This window comes from Rhipicephalus microplus, chromosome 6 (genome assembly GCF_043290135.1).
Source record: "Rhipicephalus microplus isolate Deutch F79 chromosome 6, USDA_Rmic, whole genome shotgun sequence".
Taxonomy (NCBI): domain Eukaryota; kingdom Metazoa; phylum Arthropoda; class Arachnida; order Ixodida; family Ixodidae; genus Rhipicephalus; species Rhipicephalus microplus.
The window spans coordinates 134,884,325-134,906,024 of NC_134705.1; the positions used below are offsets into that span (position 1 = coordinate 134,884,325).

Below are 21,700 nucleotides of genomic sequence, written 5' to 3' on the forward strand. Positions count from 1 at the left end.
CCCTCGCTTCGCGAAGAAAAAAAAATGGCAGCATATCCACGGAGTGAATGATGGAGAGTGGGGCGAAGAATTCGTCCGTCCATTCGTTCTTGCTTCCGTCCGTCCATGCGTCCGTCAGTGTGACCGTCCATGCGTCCATCAGCCCGTCCGTACGTGCGTCTGTCCGTGCGTCCGTCCCTGCGTTCGTCCATGCAGCCGCCGCTGCGTCCGTTCATGCGTCCATCCATGCATCTGTCTATGTGTCCGTTCGTCCATTTATTCAACACTCCAAGTACCACCATCTCGCATCTTTTCATCATATACGTTTTCCATATAGAAGCACCGCCATCCAGCGGACATTCAAAGGACTAAACGAGAGGTGGCACACGCACACTTTCTTACGGCTTGCGCTTCGGGTCCACTTCCCACCTTTAACCACCTCGAGTTCATGGTATATACTGGTTCACTGTATTCATGGCACTGCGGCCGAACGCTCGCTAAACCTTTCGAAAACCAAGGAGGTTACGCCCAGCGAGTATGACGTAGCAAACTTTTTCAGTCAGATAGTGCTCAATGTACATGCCAATGGCTGATAATGGGAAGTGAGAGGTGGAGAATTCGGCTTTTACTTTCTTACGGCTTGCGCTTCGTATCTACTTCCCATTTTTAACCACCTCGAGTTCATTCATGGTATATAGAAGTTCATTGTATTAATGGCACTGCGGCTCAACGCTCGCTAAACCTTTCTAAAGCTAAGGAGGTTACACCCAGCGAGTATAACGTAGCAACCATTTCTTGTCAGATAGCGCTCAATATACATGCCAATGGCTGCTAATGGTGATCGCAGCCTGCGCGTTAACTAAAAGCCGAATGCTCCTGTCTCTCATTGCCCATTAGCAGCCATTGACATGTACATTGAGCACTATCTTTTATTGTTCAACAACGCACAGAAGAAGTCTCTCACCGGCACCACCTTGGAGGTCAAAATGTTATACTTGCTGCATACTACGGGAGACCAACGGGTGCCGCTATAAAAAGCTTCGGCCCTAAAAAGACGTGCGGCTACGCTCCTGAATTTCAGAAATCGGTTTCGGTGATTTCTTATCGGACTGTTATGTTCATCGTTTTGTACCTTCAACTACTAACGAACAGTGCTGCGGTGAACGCATACGTGTGAAAACAGTTGAGTAGGTAGATTTGGCACCTATTTATTCACTTTTTTATTTATTTATTTATTTTTTTATTTATTTATTTATTTATTTATTAGCATATCCCCAAGAGAGAGAGGGAGTTACAGAGGGCGTAAGCACAATATGAACATAGCAAAAATGATGACAGCAGCTAAGGAAATACTACAAATCACAATAGTTAAAACAAGAACAACAATCACAGCATGTCCACGGAGTGAATGATGATTGGTGAGGCAAAGCGTTCACCAGTCCGTCCGTGCTTTCGTCCATCCATTCGTTCTTGCTTGCGTCCGTCCATGCGTCCATCCGTGTGCCATCATCCGTGTGACCATTGGTGCGTCCGTCCGTCCCCGCATTCGTCTATGCGTCCATATGTTCGTCAGTTCATTCGTCTGTCTGTCTGTCTGTCTGTCTGTCTGTCTGTCTGTTAGTCCGTCCATCCGTGAGTGTTTCTGTGCGGCCATCCCTCTGTCTGTCTATCTGCCCATCCGTCAATGCGTCCATCCTTCTGTCTGTCTGTCCGTCCATTCCTACGTCCATCAGTTCGTTCATCCATCTGTATTTCCATCCACCCGTCCGTCCGTCTACCCAGTGAACACTTCTAGTACCACCGTATAACATGTTTTCATGATGTATTCATCATACACAAGTACCGCCATCCAGTGGACATTCTAAGGACCACAATTTTGGATAAGTGCCGGCAGTGGTTACGCACTACAACGAGGGACGCACAAGTCACGCCATAATGAGCTTCGTTCCTCAAAACAAAGAACAATAGTAGTCAGCAGTTCCCCCATAAAGGTTTGTGAAACTACCGTCATGAAGAGCACTTGGTCCTTAGTGGCAGCAATAGAGGGGGACGGCGGTTCCAATCTGTACTTGTCTTTGGAAAAAAGATTGCAAATAGTGGTTCGTGCTGCAGAAAAGAATGGCTACTTTAATCAGGTTTGTCAACATGAGATGAGAAGAATGCAGGTTTCTAGGTGAATTCCTTTCTCAGTACTTGATTATAGAAAAAAATGGCAGCATATTTACGGGGTGAATGATGGAGAGTGTGGCGAAGCATCCGCCCGTTCATTTGTTTTTGCTTCCGTCCGTCCATGCTTCCGTCTGTGTGACCGTCCATGCGTCCATCCGCCCGTTCGTGCGTGCGTCTGTTTGTGGGTCCAGGCGTCCATTCGTGCGTCCATCCCTGCGTTCGTCCATGCATCCGCCCCTGCGTCCGTTCTTGCATCCATCCATCCGTCCGTGCAGCCATGTCTGCGTCCGTCCATGCATCTGTCTGTGTGTCCATTCGTCCATCTAGTCAGCACTCCAAGTACCACCATCTCGCATCTTTTCATCATATATTCCGCATATAGAAGCACCGCCATCTAGCGTTCCATTCCAAGGACTAAACGAGAGGTGGCACACGCACACTTTCTTACGGCTTGCGCTTCGTGTCTACTTCCCACCTTTAACCACCTTGAGTTCATGGTATATACTAGTTCACTGTATTCATGGCACTGCGACCCAACACTCGCTAAACCTTTCTAAAACCAAGGAGGTTACGCCCAGCGAGTATAACGTAGCAAGCCTGTAGCAAATTTCTGGAGCCCTCCTTTAAGGCGTCTCTCATAATGATATGGTGGTTTTAAGACGTTAAACCCCACATATAATATCAATCATTGTGCCATTGCTGAACAAAAATAGCCTAGAATTGGTGGCAAATCTAGCTGAGGACCGAGTACTTTCATACGAGGAGGTTCGCGATCTGATTCTGCATGAACTGAAGCTCACACCTGAGGAGTACAAACGCCGCCTTTACGCCTGTTGGAAAGGTGATGAAACATGGGTACAGTTCACCACGAGACTCGAGATTTTGCTTGATTATTATCACCACAGTAGAGAAATTAGCAGTGTTCGGGAGCTGCTGGCGTAGCTCATTTCAGACCGAGCCAAGCAACTGATGTGCGAAGACATGCGTACATACGTGCTTCAGCATGAGACAGCAGAATGGCTATGCCCTCATGACCTAGCGAAGCTGGCGCAGGAGTATGATGAGAGCACGAGTTATAGAAAGCCACGAAATCCAGCTACTGGACGATCTAAGAATGGTGAAACGTTTAATCACCGCTCAACAGTTAGGCTAGCTCAGCGAAACGAGAGAATTGGCTTCGGATACGATGCTTTCAGAGAGAGAGGACACTATCTGTGACAGGGCTCCCAAACGACACAGACGGCAGTGGAAGAGGCACAAGACCGTTTGTCTCCGGATAGACTAACCGCGCGGGTGGCATGTGAACAGGTGGAGGAGAGCCTAATGCATGGGCACGGTGGTGCTGGAATATCAAGATTAATGTAAATGGAATTGATAAGTGTGGGTCGCAAGTTTCACGCGTGCTTAGATTCAGGGGCGGATATAACAGTGACCACGGAAAAGTTAATCTCGCAATCAGCGAGACTTCAGAGAGTAGGCCAAGTACGCTTGAGAGGAGCATTTCGACAGGCAGTTGTAGCTAACATAATGTACGTCCCGTTAGCCCTGTATATTCCGGGTGGAGGCTCAGCTCCGGAGCTGATGGAACGGTGTGCGGTCACAGATGAACTCGTGGAAGGAGTAGACGCTCTACTCACACCGGACACGCCGGACAAGCTTAAAAAGACACGAAGCGAATAGCAGGCTTTGGCGGTTTAGATACCCTTACAAAAATCCTATATATGAACTTATATAAAAATCCCCATATACGGCTACATCAGGAATTGGGCATATCTGGCCCATATATGGAATCCCCATATATGGGCCGTATATAACCTGATATGTCCAAATCCTGATATAGCCATATATGGGCCTTATATCCCCATATATGGGTGTTGCTGTATATGGCTATATATGGCTATATATAGAAGCATCCATATAAGGTCTTACATGGGTGCTTTCATATATGACCTTATATGGATACCTTTATATAAAGCCATTCAAATGATTCATCTATATTAGTTCAGCCTGTGTCACCGGCAAAAAATGTAGCTGCTCAAATCATTCTTCAGCTAGAAATATACCTGTTTGTTGAAAGGTCTGCATGCAGTCACTATCATCTCCAAAACAAAGGCAGTACATACCCCCTGAACATTCTTGTTCAATTAAGTTATCCTCATTATATCTCAAGTTATTCTCAACAACTATTTGCTAGAATGTAACTTGGCATCATATTTAAAGTTTGTGACGGGCACATGTCACTGTTAGTCCACTTTTCCTGAAATACATTCTTTGTGCTTAAATTTATTGCTTACTTATCGACACTTTTTTATTTATCTATTTATTTCATTACCCACAGCACCAATTGGCATTACATTGGGGGAGCATTTACAAAAAGTAGAATACAAAAATTACATAGTCAGCCAAACAAATAATCAGTCACCTGAATCACAATCTGCAAGAGAAATTCATATATAAATCGGAACATGTTCTAACATATAAATCGGAACAATTATAACATGAAATAAAACAAATATTTGGGAGTGTAGAGGCAATGCTAGAAGGCAGCTGGTTCCATCTTGTAATTTTTTTGGTAAAAAATCATCTTGAAACACGTCAGTCTTGCATGCGATTATTCTTATCTTGAACCTATGGTCAACACGGTCTGAGACATAGTACGGTGCAAGTAAATATTCCGCTTTATCGTTCCGACTTGACAAAAATAAATAGCATAAAAAGACCCAATTTGAGTTTCGTAAAGATATTTTTCACAGTGTGTTATGTTTAAAACTTTTCTCGTGTGTCCATGGAGCGTCCATAGTCAGTCAAAACGAAATATTGACTTGCTATTGACCGTATGAACTGCGTGTGCATTGAATAACTTAAATGAGTTCATAATCAACTTTTAAGAAGTTTGGTCGAAAGTGATTGGTATGCAAGCTTGTTATGTACAAGTATTGTGACTAATGACCTATAGAACGACTGCTAAAACTAGTTTCTATAGGTCTCTGTGCGCGTGGGAACGGAGGCATTTAACAATATTTCTTGCCAACGGGACACTAAAAATGTACTTTGTAAACGTAATCCGCTTTCCATTTTGCCAATAATGCATAATTAACGTAAGAGAGGTAAAAAGCTCATTCTGCAGAAATTCCGGTGTAGGCATCGGTGGCTCTCCGTGAAAAATCGTCTTGTCAATGATCTAAAATTGAGAGAATGCAAATAAAACAAATATTATAAATTTTAGGGTCTGAGTGATGATCGAAATCATGCAGGCAATTTGCATGGCATGCATCTGCTTGGAAATAAAGCATCAATAACTTCCTCTTGTTGTAAATGCAAGGAAAATAACTGTCATGCTTAACAAATACATGTATCCTGCATACAGGTTTCACAACACAACATTTAATATTGCAGCTATATTGCATGATACAAGCGTGCATTGTCATCAAGCATCACAACACGTTATTACCAACGGGACTTCGCGGTCTAAAGACAGCCAACCATTACAAAAGGCACACTGGTTAATGCACGTATTCCCTCACGACTGCGTAGTGGGTGCATAAAGTTCTAAAACATTTTACACACATTATATTCAGAAGCACGTTCTGCTGGGCGAGTTGGTACTTCATCTTAACTTAGTTGCGCGAAAAAATTTGAAGTGCGGAAGGAAGACACCTGGACACAGCGCACACTAACAACTGAAACTTCATTGGAGAAAACAGACATATGTATGCGGTTACGACAACACGTGAGGTGGAAAAAAATGATTAGATGAGCAGACATCTGATCATTTTCTTTCACAGTGTGGACATCGTGTGGTGGACGGCACTGAGCTGTCGTGTGAAAAGTATTATTTAGAATTTATTTATATAATTGTAGATCACAAAGCTTCTCTAAAGGAATTAACAACCATTCTCTAACCAATCATCATATTGTAGAGAGTGTGGCTGCGCGCCCTTGTTTGGAATACGGTAGTTAAAGCTAGATTCAGTGACACGGTATAGCGCGGGAAATCGGAGAGGCGTATTTCATAAACAAAGCTGGGGATTCATGTGTCACGTAACTCTCACTTATGTTGCTTGCTACTGAGGTAGCTTTCCTGGAAGCGCATCATTTATACAATCTGTCTGCTCATCTAATCCTTTTCTTTCACCGCACGTGTTCTCGTAACCGCATATATACGTATGTACAATGTTTCAGTTGTCAGTGTGTGCTGCATCTGGGTGTCTTCCTTTTGTATTTCAATTTTGTCGCGCAACTCAGTAATTACACAATATTTCTTGTTCTTTAAACTATGTTACCCCTTTTTTACCTAAAATGCAGCCATGTGCGAAACCTTCATTGAGACACTATCAACCTTCTCAATTACACAGTACTATTCCACAATTAAATTTTTTCAAGTAGCATCATGCAATAAAGAGTACACACTAAGTGATTGAATTACGCACAAGAAACAGGATCGATACTGCTATCACGTACAACTGTGAAAAACGGAGCTTAACGGTCCCCCAGTTTTTTCACACAGTAGCAAGCCCTAATGCATCATACCAGTTTATTTGTCGGCTTGCGTAAAACTATCTACAGTGTTCACGGATTAAACGTGACATCACATTATTTTGTGTAACTATGTATGCGGGTATGCGCAGTTCCTCAAGATAACCTCGCGATGTTGCGACACCAGTAGCGATAATGTCGCCTGTGATGTACGCATTCCAGTCAAATTTACACTTATATCACCCTGATTGTAGATGGCGGAAACGAAATTACGGGCTATTCTTAAGTTTTTCCATTTGGATCCGTGACATAGCACCCTGTTTTGAAGAATCAAACTAGCAACAAAATTTTAACTGCGTGTCCTTATCAAAACACACGTAAATATAAAAACAAGTGGAACGTAGACGAAAAAAGATAAATTCAAACGCAAAACAAATTCAAGCGTGGGCTCATAAATCTCATGACACCCTTGGAGTTGGAGATATGCAACTCTTTTTTATTTGTAATTGCGCAAGTTGTACTTTATTCTTGGTTTTTCCTCAAGCGTTAAAATGAGAAAAATACAACTCAAGTATATTTACATCAATATATTTATGAAAAGTACAATGGCACGAAACCAACATTTTCCTGGCGTAGATTTTTTGATTAAATAGAGCACTGTCTGGATCAAGTGAAAAAAAAAAGAAAGTGTTGTCGTATCGCTTAAACAAAACAGCCTAATGACGTAACCACGATTAGCATAAAGTTATTTACTCAGCAAGCATGCAATGTGGTATGTTTTCGAGTTATCATAATATTTATGAACAACGTGCGATGGTAATGAAAATGAACTTACCTTAACATTTAACCGAGACTTGTCTTTCAAGGAGCCTGTTAATCCTGATAACCTATTCACACCTTAAAGCCACCACGTCCATTCGTACTGCTTTAGGAAGAAGTTTTGAAGGAACGCTTGCCCGCAAGCATGGGTATCCATTTTTTTCTCGCACGAAAAGTTGACGATCGCCAATCCAGCAGCGTACAGACGCACACGCACACAAAAACACTTCCACGTCCGTCCACAATTTCGCCACGTACAGCGAAGTAGATTCTTGAGAGCTGCGCGATTATCTTGTGTAAATTCGAGCAGTAGTTGAGCACGAAATAAGAGCAAAAGGAATGAAAATTAACAAACTCGGTCAGCACGGCACCCATGACTCCGGCGAGCAAAAAAAAAAAACAACAATGACGCGAACGGATACAGTGCATGCAGGCTTGACAATGAATATTGCAATGGACACTACATTACTACTTGAGATCAATGATTTACGCACTCTTCACTAGAACTAAACTTTCCTGAGCCCATTGGCGAACGACATTTTATTTTTTTAACAATTATTGACGCAATATTATTACCATACGACTGAATGTTTGTGCAAACTATTTTCTTCGTCGTTACTTGAAATGGGCCGCGGCACTCTCTTTCCTGCTGTGTCGACAGACTGTTGTATGCCACGGCAGGGCTACATGGTGCCTACGCGCCGCGCTTCTTCGAACAACTTTCTCCGAATTTTCCACTCATCCGACGGGCGCCCTTTTTTTTGTATTTTTTTACTGTGCGCACCCCTTGCAACCTAGCAGTCAGGCGAGTTTTTTCGGACAATGGACTTCAACTTCCTCCCGCGGGCCCAGAAAGCTGCACGTGCAAGACCTTTGAGACAGGCATTCCGTGGAGCTGAAATCGCTGCTTCGTGTACGCTGGCTACGAAGACGCGTTTTTGCTGAATTTTCATCTTATTTCGCAAGCATTTATAATGATAATAATAATATTCAATGAACCAATAATCAATCAATCATTTTTAACCTACCCAAGAACAACCATAGGGTCTTTCATGCTGGCGCGCGCGAAAAGAAAACAAAAACAAACAATACATTACAGACTGTCCACAGAAATGCAAATCAATAAAAAGAGCAAAAACGAGCAGTCGAAAAGAAATCAACGCACAATGGAAACAACAAACAAAAGAGTAGATATTCATGGAATGGGACTGAAAAATAATGTGGAATATACATAACCGTGCCGAAGGCTTCCTGAAAGATGGAAAAGGGAAGAATCTGTGCATGTGCAAAGCTACGTTAGGACAGGGCAGCCCTCACTGAGAAAAAAAATGACTGTAGACTATGAAAAACATAACGAATTAAGAAAGTTGACGTTAGATAGACTCGGTATTCTGTAAAGGATAGACTGCTGAAAGAATCTGGCAGGTACAAGCAACGGTCGATTCTCTCTCGATAACTTACGCGGAGTTTCAAAATTATTACAACCGAGAAGGGCAGAATATCTCACCCTGAACTAGCTTGTAAAGAAATAACAGCTCAGCATGATTTTGCCGGCCGTTAACTGATGGCAAATATAATATTCCAGCAGTGTTGAAAGGATTCTAGTGAAACGATGAGGGTAAATGCTTATGACATTTTTCTGGACTCACTCAGTGGCGCTACTGCTGCATTTAGCAAGGCCATTCCAAATCAAATATGCATATGTACTCAAGTTGACCATGACATATCACGGTGTACAATTTGTAGAAGGCTGTAGGAGAACCGGATTCTCGCGAGATGTTGAGCCAACAGGAAGAGAATGAAGGCCTCGCATGGCAGCACATTTAATGCAAGTAGAAAAAATTCAGCATGCTATCAAAAAGAACACCAAGATAACTGATCTCATAAAACTTACATAACGACACAGTATGACAGCATATGGATTTGCTGTTGGACGTTTTGCGAAATACAACAACAACATTAATAATAATAATAATAATAATAATAATACACTCATATCATTCTGACATGGCCGAAAATATCTAGCCACATTGAATGAAATGCCAGTGTCCGGGTGCCCATGAATCTCTATACGCGAGTGTGCACTTGCGCAGTTTGGTGGGTATGTACCGGCATACATATCTTATAAGTAAGTGCACTACCGTGTTGGTGTTGAAAGGATATGTCCGCAAGCAGTTTGAATCGTTACGCGCCTGCACAGCAAGGGGCTGTTTACATAATGTAGAGTTTGGCTTAGGTATCACGCCAGCCCGCAAAAAATGTGTCATACTAATTGTATTCACAAGGCAATGTTTAGGCTAATCCTGATGATGGCACGTGCGCTTTAGTGACCTCGACCAAGTAATGACACACCGACACAAAATAGAAGTTTTGTGAATTCGGCAGCCTAGGTTAAATGTTGCTATAAAGCTTCAGCATTTCATTACATGGTTCATTAAATATGTATCACGTGTGAGTCAGTTGCACCTTTCTTAACGTACATGTATATGACGTGAGATTTCTTTGACGCTTGCAAACATTACACTAAATTAATTGTTTACTTGTGCAATCATAAAATTTTCGATAAATTTACTATGTGCACAGCCAGGAACATTATACGTAGCCAAAGGAAACGCAAGATGTATTTTTGCAATAAATTAGTACAACTTCCATCTTGAATGTAATCATAATAGTGCCTGCAAGTTGCATTCACGTAAGTTCTTTTTGTTTTTGAAAATACTCCCTTAAACATTGCACTGCGCATGCAATTATAGTAAATGGCTGCTGAAAGCAATCGCAGATGAGGGGTCAACAGGATTAATAGAAATCTTGTTATATGAAGGGAGCATATAGCCATCAAAACCTTCAAATAATCAGAAATTTTGTCCACCGATGTGGAAGCTAAAAGTGCATTGAAATTACTATTTCTTGCTGCCACTTTAAACAATGCATTAATGTGAACAATATAAGTTGCATGCATTTTGTCTTTACATATACTATATAGGATTGCTCTATAATAATAGCGAGGTTCGGAAGCTTCAATACGTTTTGTGACTTGACACGATTCCTTCTTCGTAAAATATGCCTGCTCTTGTATACATTATTTACGTCGTATTAATTACAACTTATTGTTTCAAACCTAAATGCCATGAAAATGTACGAGTTAAATTACACGAATGCATGCATATATGCATTCAACTGAGTTGCAACTATCACGTACCCAAAGCTGACCTGAAATTTCGGTTTTTTTGCATGGCACAAACAACATATATATTTAATACTCCTATTGTTATGAAAAATAAGCAGGTCAGCTTTGTGTACAAATTGTTATATATTACGTACAATTCGCATAAAAGTGTGATCACGGTGCTAAATATATACGTGGGTCATCCCAAATAAGAGAGCACTTCCACATATAAGGATCCACTTGATATTTTATATATGGTGTGGCCGCGTGCCTTATTTGGCCGGATTTGACTCTTTATATGGGCCAACCGCGTCATATATGGCCGTATATAACCCCATACATGAACCGACTCTGCCAGATATACATCCATATATGCCTATATGTGGCCACATATGCTGCCATATATGCTTATATGTGGCCACATCATATGCTGCCATATATGCTTATATGTGGCCACATATGCTGCCATATATGCTTATATATGGCCAGATATAACTTATATATGGGCCATGTATGGCGTTTCCGTAAGGGCTATAGTGAGAGCAGTGCAGAACGCTGCTTAGGAAATTGACCGGGAAGAATGAGGTCAGTGCTAAGGAGAAGCCGGAGTACCAGCCAGATCCAGCGGGATCTCGAGCAGTTTCTTTGACAAGGCAAGTAACGGCTAAGAAGGCTTATAATGAAATGTTCACAAAAGACCAAAGAGAGGACAGATCATTGCTTTCGCCGTGGGAACAGACGCTTGAAAGAACACACGGAATGTTCACAGAGGGGGTCCTATTTTTCCACCGGGAACTCTTGAACGGAAGGCAGTGTAACCAACTTGTGTTACCTAAATAACGCCGCAAAGATGTGCTGGCTCTCGCTCCTTATGCACCTATTGGTGGGCATTTTTCAGCAAAGAAAACGAAAGAGCGCGTTTTTAGTGTATTCTTTTGGCCGACAATGGTGTCGGTCATCAAAAAGCATGTCAGTCTTGCCACACATGCTAGAAATTCGCCAGTAGGAAGGTGGCCGATCGAGTGCCAATCGCTCCCCTCACACGACCACAAACACCATTTCAAGCAGTGTACCTTGACTGTGTCGGTCCCGTAGAACCTGCACCATCATCGTGTGGTTATGGGTACGCTTTTTGTGCATGATTGACTTATGCTTGATGTGGCCTGAGGCCATCCTGCTTTGAGCTTTGACCGCGAGCGCAGCTTGACAGGTGTTGTTGGATATATTCTCGAGGTATGGGGTCCCAGAACTCATATGCAGTGACAGGGAACTAACTTTACAGCCACGTTGAATCCAGAGCTGACAGAAAGGCTAGGAGTAGAGGTATGCTTTTTAACACCGGAACATCCGCAGAGTAACGGCTTAGTAGAGTGGTGGAACGGAACATTAAGGCGATGTAAACATACACGATCACGATCATGCGCGTCATACGCGATCATGCGCGAGATTGGGACCGTTACATACCATGCGTCCTGTGGGCGTATCGTGAGATCCCTCATAAGACAACAGGGGTGTCACCATTTGAGCTGATTTGTGGTCGTATGGCCCAAGACCCGTTAAACATACAACAAAACAAGCTGGACGGGAGATTGGCAACCTCCAATAGGTCTAAATAAGTCTGCGACTGCTTACTTGACGGAGCTACGTGTTCGAATGGCAGAAGCAGCTCGCGCAGTTGACGGCCGCGCAGAACGAATACAGCGTGATGTCTGAATGTTCAATAATTGCAATGGTGCACCAAGGAATGTACGGGACAGAGTCCAACCGGCGAGTTACGATCCGACCAGTGCGCGAGTGAGACTACTAGAATGCGTTTCTCTGCATTTTTTTTTAAATTTTCGAATGTGTGCCCCTTCTTGTTGTCTTCTGCGTGACTGTGCGTTTTGGTGACCACAAACATTTTGAAAGGGACACTTGTGTGATAGTGCTTTGTAACGGTGTAATGACGTTATAGTGAATTCTTCGTAACATGTTTTTGTTCTTTTAGTTACTTTTGTATGATGTTTAGCGCGACTCGAATTGTCGGCAGTGAACTTAGTGTGACCCCCCCCTCCCTCCGTGCGGTATGAGGTTCTTGAAGCTGTATGTACAACAAGCGTACATACAACATTCTTGGTTGGAAGGAGTTATGTTTGGGGCACGCGAAGGATGGCCAGTCGCTAGACGGCGCCCGACGAAAAGGGAAGTTAATGAGAGAGGCTGCCAAGACGCGGACTACGCCATTCGCTTCGGAACGCGTCTTTGTCGTCAAACCCAGTGAGCCTTTGTTCACCACACCATGTGCTGGGGAGTATGAGCTTGTATAGTTCTGTTGCTTCATCAGTAATGCGTGACCAAGTACATTCATAAACTGCCCCATTGAGACAATAGTAATTCACCAAGTTTTGTCAGAGCACTAAGCAACTTCGCATGGAAAATAATTCGAATGTAGCCTACAAAGAATATAAACTTTATTTGTCGAATCCAGACGATTCCAGTCCGGCGTTTATTAGTGGGCCTGGGCACCCACCGCGGATGCGGTTCCGAGACCTTGTCTCGAAGCGGCTTCCTCGGCACGCTGGACGGCCCACAGTGGTGCTGTCAGGTTCGAGCTGAGCAGTGCGGCCTTCCAACGCGAGCGGAGGCTGGCGGTGAAAGAGTAAGACGAATCAGCACTGTTCGAATTGTTTATTAGGCCCTGACACTCCCACAGCATGTGACTAAGGGTGGCAACCTCGCCACATGACGTGCATCTGTTTGTAGTGCATATGTCTGGATACATGGCATGCATGAGTCTAGGGTTTCTGTATGAATCTGTTTGTAATTGTCTGAAGTGTACCGCTTGCATTCTGTTTAGCCTTTCGTGAGGAGATGGGTATATGCGTCTTTGTAACTGGTAATGTGTGGTCATATCGTGAAACCTGGTCATACGATCCTCCCATGCCCAGATGTCTGCAGTTCCCCGCGGGGGCTTGTCGTCCTCCGGCGATGCTCGGTGAGTGAGGCCTCGAGCAACGCGGTGAGCCGCTTCATTGGGGGGGCTCAGTTCGGTATGTGCCGGGATCCATAACAGGTGCCTTCAGTTATCGAAGTCGACCTCTCCTGGATGTATGGGATGTCGTTGGAGTATGTGAAATGCCTGTTGCGAGATGCGTTCGTTGGAAAACTTGCGAATTGCTGTTTGCGAATCACTAATCACGTATGTGGCATTGGTCTGTGTGAGGGCCAGTGCTATAGCCGCTTTCTCTGCCGCTTCAGCGTGTGCCGTGTTCACAGTGAGGCTTGTGATGTACTTGCCACGATGGCCGGTAACTACCGCCACGAAACTCTTTTTATTGGTGTAACGCGCAGCATCAGTGAAAACCGCTTCAGTGTCGTTGGAGTAGCTTTGAGTAATGCGTTGTGCCCTGACTTTACGCCGTCCCGTATGGTGTTGGGGGTGCATGTTACGAGGCAATGGGGGTACGTATACTTGCTCGCGTACCGATCTTGGAATTCCGACTTTGATGCCGTGCTGCATATGGTACGTGATGCCAAGTTTTTCGAGTAGGTGTCGGCCTGGGCGGGTCTTGGATAGGCGCTCGAGATGGGAAACTTGTTGCGCCTCCACGAGTTCCTCGAGGGTGTTATGCAACCCGAGCTCTAGGAGGTTGCTGGTGCTCACTCCGGGCGCCAGTCCCAACGCGAAATTGTACGTCTTGCGTATCAGGGCGTTAAACTTGTCTTTTTCCGCAACTGTCCATTTGTGAAACGGTGCCTTGTACATTAGTTGTGAAATAACAAAGGCTTGTATGAGTCGTATGACGCTGCCTTCGCGCATGCCCGCATGTTTGTTCGTGATGCGTCGGATGAGTTGCATGGTGCTGGTGGCCTTTGCCATTATCTTGCGCAGTGCTTCACCATTGCCGCCGTTCTGCTCAATCATCATCCCCAGTACCCGGATCTTCTTTACCATTGGAATTGGTGGGCCGCTTGAACATGTTAGTTTGATTTCTTGTTTCTCCGAAGGTACGTAGTTTTTGGGCGGGCGTCCCTTTTTTCACCGGTCTACATAGCAGTAATTCGGATATTTCGGCCGAGCAGGTGAGTCCCGTGCCTACGAGGTAATGTTCCACGCATTCTATGGCCGCCTGTAAGCGATCCTCGATCTCTCCGTCACTGCCAGTTGTCGTCCAGATCGTAATATCATCCGCGTATAGCGTGTGGTGCAGTCCATCAATTTGATGTAATCGCTCGGGTAACCCCAGCAAGCCGAGGTTGAAGAGCATCGGCGAGATCACCGAGCCCTGCGGTGAACCCAAGCTTCCAATGTTGATTTGATTTGATTCTAGCTGTCCCACTCGCATGCGTGCGGTTCTTCCCGTGAGGAAGTCTCGGACGTAGTTGTACACTCGCATTCCGAGGTTCAATCTGTCTATTTGTCGCAATATGGGGTCGTGACGAACGTTATCGAAGGCCGTCTTCACGTCCAGGCCAAAGATTGCTCTCGTTGAGCACCCAGGATTTTCTATGATTTGATATTTTAGTTGCAGAAGAGCATACTGTGTGGAGAGATGTCTTCTGAACCCAATCATTGTGTGTGGTAATAGGTTGTTGTCCTCGAGGTAATCTGTTAGTCTATTGAGGAACGCATGTTTCATCAGTTTACCTACACATGATGTTAGGGAGATAGGGCGCAGGTTCTGCAGCTGCAATTTCTTGCCGGGTTTCGGTATAAGTATGATCTGCGCTTCTTTCCATGGCTGGGGTAACTATCCACGCACCCAACACTCGTTAATATAATCTTTGAGTTTCTCTAGCGATCTGTAATCGAGGTTGCGCAGTGCCCTGTTCGATATTCGATCTAGGCCTGGGGCTGACTTGGTATTGAGTTTGACGAGGGCCACCTCGATTTCGGAAATTGAGAATTCTGCGTCTAGGATAGCGTTGCCTTCTCCCCTGTAGTCCGGATGTACTTGCGGGGGCGTTTGGGATATGTAATGGAGTTCCGCTTCCCGTAGGAAATCTTGCTGCGTTCCCCCGTAAGCGTGTATGATTTTGCATATGCCTTGCCTCTGTGAGGTCTTGGTGTTCGCGGGATCTATGAGGTACCGCAGTATCTGCCATGTGCGACTCGTAGTGAGCTGACCATCTATCTGCGCGAATTTCTCTTCCCATTGCTGTTGTTGCAGGTTAAGTGCGTGCTTTTCTGTTTCTTTGTTGAGCTGTGCTATTCGTTTTCGCAGTGTCCTATTATGTCGTTGTCGTTTCCAACAGCGATGCAGTTGGGTCTTGGCTTGTCACATGTGCAGTAACCGGGTGTCTATTCTATCAAGCCCAGCTATTGACGGCATCATTTGCGTCGCCCTCTCAATGTCGCGCCGAAGTTGCTCGGTCCATTGCTCAATGTTTTTGATGTCTTCAATCTGTTGCTTGTCTCAATTTTTTCGTAGTAGTTACCAATTAGTGATCTTCATTTGGTGACCGGCATTGTGTTCCTGTGGGCCGCCTTCTGCTTCTATAGAGATGTAATGGTCACTGCCCAAGTCTTGCATGGTGTTTCTCCAAGTCACCTTTCGTGTATTGCACGTAAATGTAAGGTCAGGCGTGGTGTCAGTGCTGACGCTGTTGCCCTGCCTAGTTGGTACCGCTGGGTCAGTGACCAGCTCGAGGCCGGCGAGTTGCGCCGTTTCCCACAAATGCCTGCCTTTCGGCTGATTGTGTTTGTAACCCCACGCCGTATGCCCCGCGTTGAAGTCGCCTCCAATGAAGAGTTGTTGCCCCTGGGCGATATCGAGTGATCGTTTGAAGAGGACGTGAAAGCGGTGTTTGCGGCATCTCGGACTGCTATAGGCGTTGAGTACGAAAATGCTGTCGGGCGTCTTACGCGGTGGAATTAGCTCTACGAGGACGTTTTCAATATCCTTGACATGGGTGTCGTGTTCGATGACCGTGAGCTCTCGCTTGACCAGTGTGGTGACGTTTGGATTTTCCTCCTTACCTGTTATAGACTGGTACCCTGAAAGTTTGGCGGGGCCGTTTAGTTCCTGCAGTATGATGACGTCTGGGCGTTCGGGGATCGTTTTCAGGTATTGTTGTAGGTGTGCTCGTTTGTTTTTGTAACTTCTGCAGTTCCACTGCCATATTGTATGTTTTTGTTTCGAAGAGTGTCTTGCCATGGTTATGTGGTACTACATGTGTGGCGCCGCTTCGCTATGCGACGTCACCAGCGCGCTGTTGGCAGCTTCTAACCTGGACAATCTGAGATAAATGCTCTCCAAGCTCTGTTGAATCGTATGCGTGATAGTCGCGGCGATAGTTTCCTCGAGACAGCTCACGCGAGCCTCGAGTGCCTTCACTCGGGTGTCGCCTGTTGCTGCGCGCGTACGCTTGGAACGTACTGATTTTTAAGGGAGATAGCCGGCCCGCGTTTAGTATCAGGGCCTTCGACCTCACCGTCCTCTACGAGTTCTTCTTGTGTTTCCTGCATTGCCTGTTGATCAGTCTCGCTGTGAGCGGCAGACTGGAGCTTTTGTATGAGTTCGTCCTTTGCGTGAATCTGTGCCTGCATGCATTCAATTTGTTTTTGCATAGTTTGTATCGTCTGTGTTAACTGAGCTATCTCCGCCTCTATCTTAGTGTGTATTTTTCCGCCAGCCTCCGCGTTTGTTGCGCGTTTTCCTTTGACCGCATCTGCCAAGCTCACCGAATCAGTTAGCTTCGCGTCCCTCGTTAGGGTCTGTCCAGGTGTTCGGCTGCGAGCTCGGCGTTGCTGCTGCTTTCGGGGTCCTGGTATGCGGCTACGAGATCTGGAGTGGCTTCGACTGAGTGTCCTGGATCTTCAGCGGGGCTTGCTGGTGGAATAGTTGGTGGCAGTGGCCTCTGCCTCCTCGTTGGCCCTGCGTCGTTCCCACTGTCTCTTCGTCACAATGTAGGGCGTTTTGTACCTTACACGGCAGTTGCGGTCCGCCGTCATGTGTGCGCCCCCGCACAGCTTGCAATGAGGGGAACACTGGTGATTGGGGCCTGGGTTAGGGGCGTCACAACCACGACACACTTTGTCCTTGGGCTTTGGGCACACGTCCATGCGGTGACCAAGTCTCCCGCAGCAGTGACACATGTTGATTTGCTTGCGATACAAGGTGCAGCGAAGGAGAGCGCCGCCATAATTGACGTAAGTGGGCACTCGCGGTCCTTCAAACGCCACTATGACGGTCGTGGTGCTACTGAGCCGTTTGGCTGCCAGGGCGAAAGGGTTACGTGCGTGAACGATGCTGGTATGAATGGACTTGGCGTCTTCTTTCAACGGGATACCCTTGATTATTCCCTTCACCGTGTTGTCGGGGGCCGTCTAGTACGCACTAACCTCGTGGTGGCGGTCGCCGATGGTGATAGCTTGTAGCTTGGCGCGCTGGTCGCCGAAGAGAGCGGACGCGCATCACGTCGGCTCCGTTTTCCAAGAACTATTTGCCAGTGATTTTCGGTCATTCAGCCCATGAATTTTACAACAACGCGTGCGGAAAGTGACCAGGATTTCACTGACACCAAAATTCCTGGTTGGAAAGGACTTTTTGCGGGATTTGAGAGGTTTTCAACCCGCGCCCCTTTGGCCCAACGCTCACGAAAGCTGGCCACCCGACGAGACGCACTGAGCGTCTCCTTTGACGCGGGCGCCTTCTTCGCCCAACAACGATGGAAGTCCAAGTGAACGAGGAGAATATCTCCCCCGAAGAGTTTCTGGAGGGCACGGATTGGTGCACCATCGGATCTAAGACCCAAGTTAACCGCGCAAACGCGCAGAGGAACACCCAGAACGGAGCCCCCTCCTGCACCGGTGAGGGAGCGGACTTCAACCGACAGCGTTCGCGTCGACAACCGCGTAACATCAAGCAGCAAGTCATTAGAAAGAGCAAAATGCCACTACTCCCACGGAGCGATTTCAAGATCGTGATACGACCACGAGGAGGCTTCGACGTGGCCACCACTGGAACCGTGCGCCTCGCATCGGCGATTTACCGCGCGCCCAACGTACCGGCTCCATGAAGCAGGGGAGGACACGGTGTGTTCCAACAACCATCAAAACATAATCGTCTTGAGCACACCCCATGCCTCTCACGCCGATAAGTATAGTCTACAAAGCCACCGGTATTATAGTTCCGCTATGTAAAGAAAAAAAGGTATTCATACGCAAACTTTCATGATTTTGGCCATTTTAATTTAAATGTAAATAAAATACTAATTACTTTATGTTTATTATAACCTAACAGAAAATTGGATGACACTTTGTCTAAAGACACAGTAACTTCCGTTTTGTTACGTTGAATAGTTTCAGTACTCGCAGTACAACGGAGGCTTGTACAGCGAAAATGCTTTTGTTGCCCACACTATTTTCATTGCTACTAGGTAAGGCTTTCGACCAGGCATCAAAATCAGATCTCATTGAAAAGAGGGGACAACAAGCTTTTTGAAGTAGCCCAATGCAGTTTTATCTGTGAAGCGCAGCGAGCCCAGTGCATGCGCAAAGAATGCGTAAAAGGCGGAGTGGTTGCGGATGGCGAGGGACCACCACCGGAAATTTGAAGCGGAGGTGCTGTCATCCTGAGACTCTCAGCTCGTACTCGTTCAATTGAAGTGTGGTTGCAAGACAGTTTCGAGTGGCGCGTGCTTTTTACAGCGCAGGTGCACACTCGTGCGCGCGTGGCGATACTGCCAAAGGAGTGAATGGCGATACCACATGTGGCCCTGTGGCTGACATAACGATGCAAGCTAAACCGAAGCTACTGAAAACTGGCTAAGAAGGCCACCTCAACACTTCGTACATGCGGTGGACCTTTGGAGATATTTTTTGTAGAATAGGCTTTCTCCGAGCTTTCTATTGAATACCTGGCATACATTTCTGATGAATAATACTACTCAACATGGTCAGGTTGCGAAGTTGGCACCATAATGTGATATTTGACTTGCATAGTTTTTTGAATTACAGAGCATTGATATTACTGTATACTATAGCATAACCACGAGGGGCACGAACTTCTAACAAGTTCCCCTACCAAGTGCATTTTCTCAATAACACACGCACATTGCTTCGCGTAAAAATGGTCTGTCAGAAATCATTACGCTGCCAGAATGGGCAGGCTCAAACTGATTCTGAAAGCTCAGTGGCTGGAGTAACTACTAGAAAGTGCTGGATTCGCGAGAAGTAATTTCAACATACCGATATCGACGATCCAAAGGATTGATCACCGCTGTTTGATGGGAGTAGGCGGAGTAAAGAAAGAGTTAATGAAATGAACATTCTACAAAGGCAAAGAACAAAGTAGTGCGTTTTTTTCCCTTTCCACACAAGCATATTTCACCGTGAAATGTACACGATACTGCATGTACGCGATAAGCATCCGATACTTTGTTGTTACCATCTTAGATGATGAACGGTTGCACCTCACAAGCTTTTTAAGAGCCCTCTAGCGTCGCGGCGAGACGCCAACTTCGTTCGATGTCATCGCGTCTGGCATACGCAATGATTGCAGCTATAGCGCCGAGGTGGCAGCACCAGCCGGCAGGGATCAGCAGACTGCGCTGCTGCGTATGCGAGTCTTTTTTTTTTTTCACCAGGAAAAGGAAGCTTTTGCACAATGCGAGCGCTCAGTGTTCCAAGTAGCGGCACATGTAAAAGTGCCAGACGAAGCGTTCAGTGAGGCCCATTAGCACATCCCCATCTATAGAACAATGGAGTAGTAGACGTAGTCTCCCATTGAACAACTGAGAACATCAATCTTCGAGGAAATGAACAATATGTTTTCAGCTTTGCTGAATGGCAAACTCATCTACTGGTGGTCACTGCCGGGCGGCTTTGGGAATAACGAAACTTAGGGCCATACAAATATATTGAGTGACGAGTGGAGCTCACAGTAATTGCCTTTAACATTTTGTAAAGCGGGCTTATAGTTCACGACGCGCGTACTTCCCACATGAGTTTTTTCCGAAGCGGCTACGTTTTCTTCAGCTCAGTTGACAGCGATGGGAACGAATATCGTACTCGTAATTTCGACCGTCTGATGTAACAACATTGTCGCTGATAACGGTGGTGTTAAGTTAAATATATCAGTTCGTGAGTTTACATAGAAAACAGAGAAAAGAAAGAAAGATAAAAACATTTGTAAATGTGAATAATACTCAAGTTCAAGAGTCTACCATTCGTGCGTAAAAGACCAGAAAACGCTGATTGCACTGCTTAGACTACAAACCTTCTGCCCACTAGCTTATCTGAGTAGTTGCCTACCTTTCTGGATGGCACGAAATTCTTCCTGGAAGCCTCAGACGCGCGTTGCGAAGTGATGACACGGTGGGCATCGTCGGTGTACACGGGATATCCGTCTACAAGATGAGCTGTTGTTCGTTCTTTGTAGTTGACTGTTTCCGGTTGTTGATCTTACCTACATTCTAGGTGTGTGGGAAAAGAAACAGAACGAAATCTTGAGGCGTCCTTGTTTCCGCGATAACCCGAGCGAGTTGTAAAAGCGGGCGCAGCTGCTGCGGGCCGCCGACCGTGTTTCTGTGTCGCGTACTCTCGACACCAGGCGGAACGTAAACAGACTGGGCACAGCTGCGTGTCGCTCAAACACGTTGCGTTGTTTGATGGCGAGCTTCATTCCTGGGAGACCCGCGGGCTCTGAGAGTGAGGGATCCCGCATTTTGCTCTCGACGAAGTCGTGTTGAGGAACAGCTGCTGGATCTTGCTTTGCGACTGCTGATGTATGCGCTTGCGAAAAAGGCTGATGACTGATGCTGAAAAAGACCCAGATGGCTGTCGACGAAAAAGATGGACTTGTTATTTCAGCTATGGGCGTTATTTGTTGCGCCAATGTTTGTGGCAACACAACTGTATGAAACCTCACCATATGGTAAGGTGAAGTATATTGAGACGCTCGAAGACAATTAGTATAAAAATAAGTCATATATTATGACCGTTGATGCATCCAAGGTCAATTATTACATGTTTCGAAACTGTGAACAAAAAGGGGTCGAAAACCTATTTCCACTGACATGAGTGCATGCTGTATCATCGAAGCACGACTATGTGAGGTGGTGTGAAATAATTGAAATCAAATACTTAAAGGAATTTTGCATTCATCA

At 45.5% G+C, this 21,700-nt stretch overlaps 1 protein-coding gene across 2 annotated transcripts in view; it reads right to left on the reverse strand.

Annotated features, from left to right (window-relative positions):
• LOC119182180 (cystatin-2) overlaps positions 1-21,082 on the reverse strand; it is a 38,834-nt gene extending 17,752 nt beyond the window's left edge. The window contains exons 1-2 of one of the 2 annotated variants that reach the window (XM_075866640.1): positions 20,847-21,082; positions 19,782-19,812 (exon numbers count right to left, since the gene is read on the reverse strand). The gene's annotated coding sequence lies outside the window, so the exon portion shown is untranslated. The remainder of the gene's footprint in view (positions 1-19,781; positions 19,813-20,846) is intronic. The other variant, XM_075866639.1, reaches the window with a different exon arrangement.
• Between the last annotated feature and the right edge of the window lie 618 nt (positions 21,083-21,700).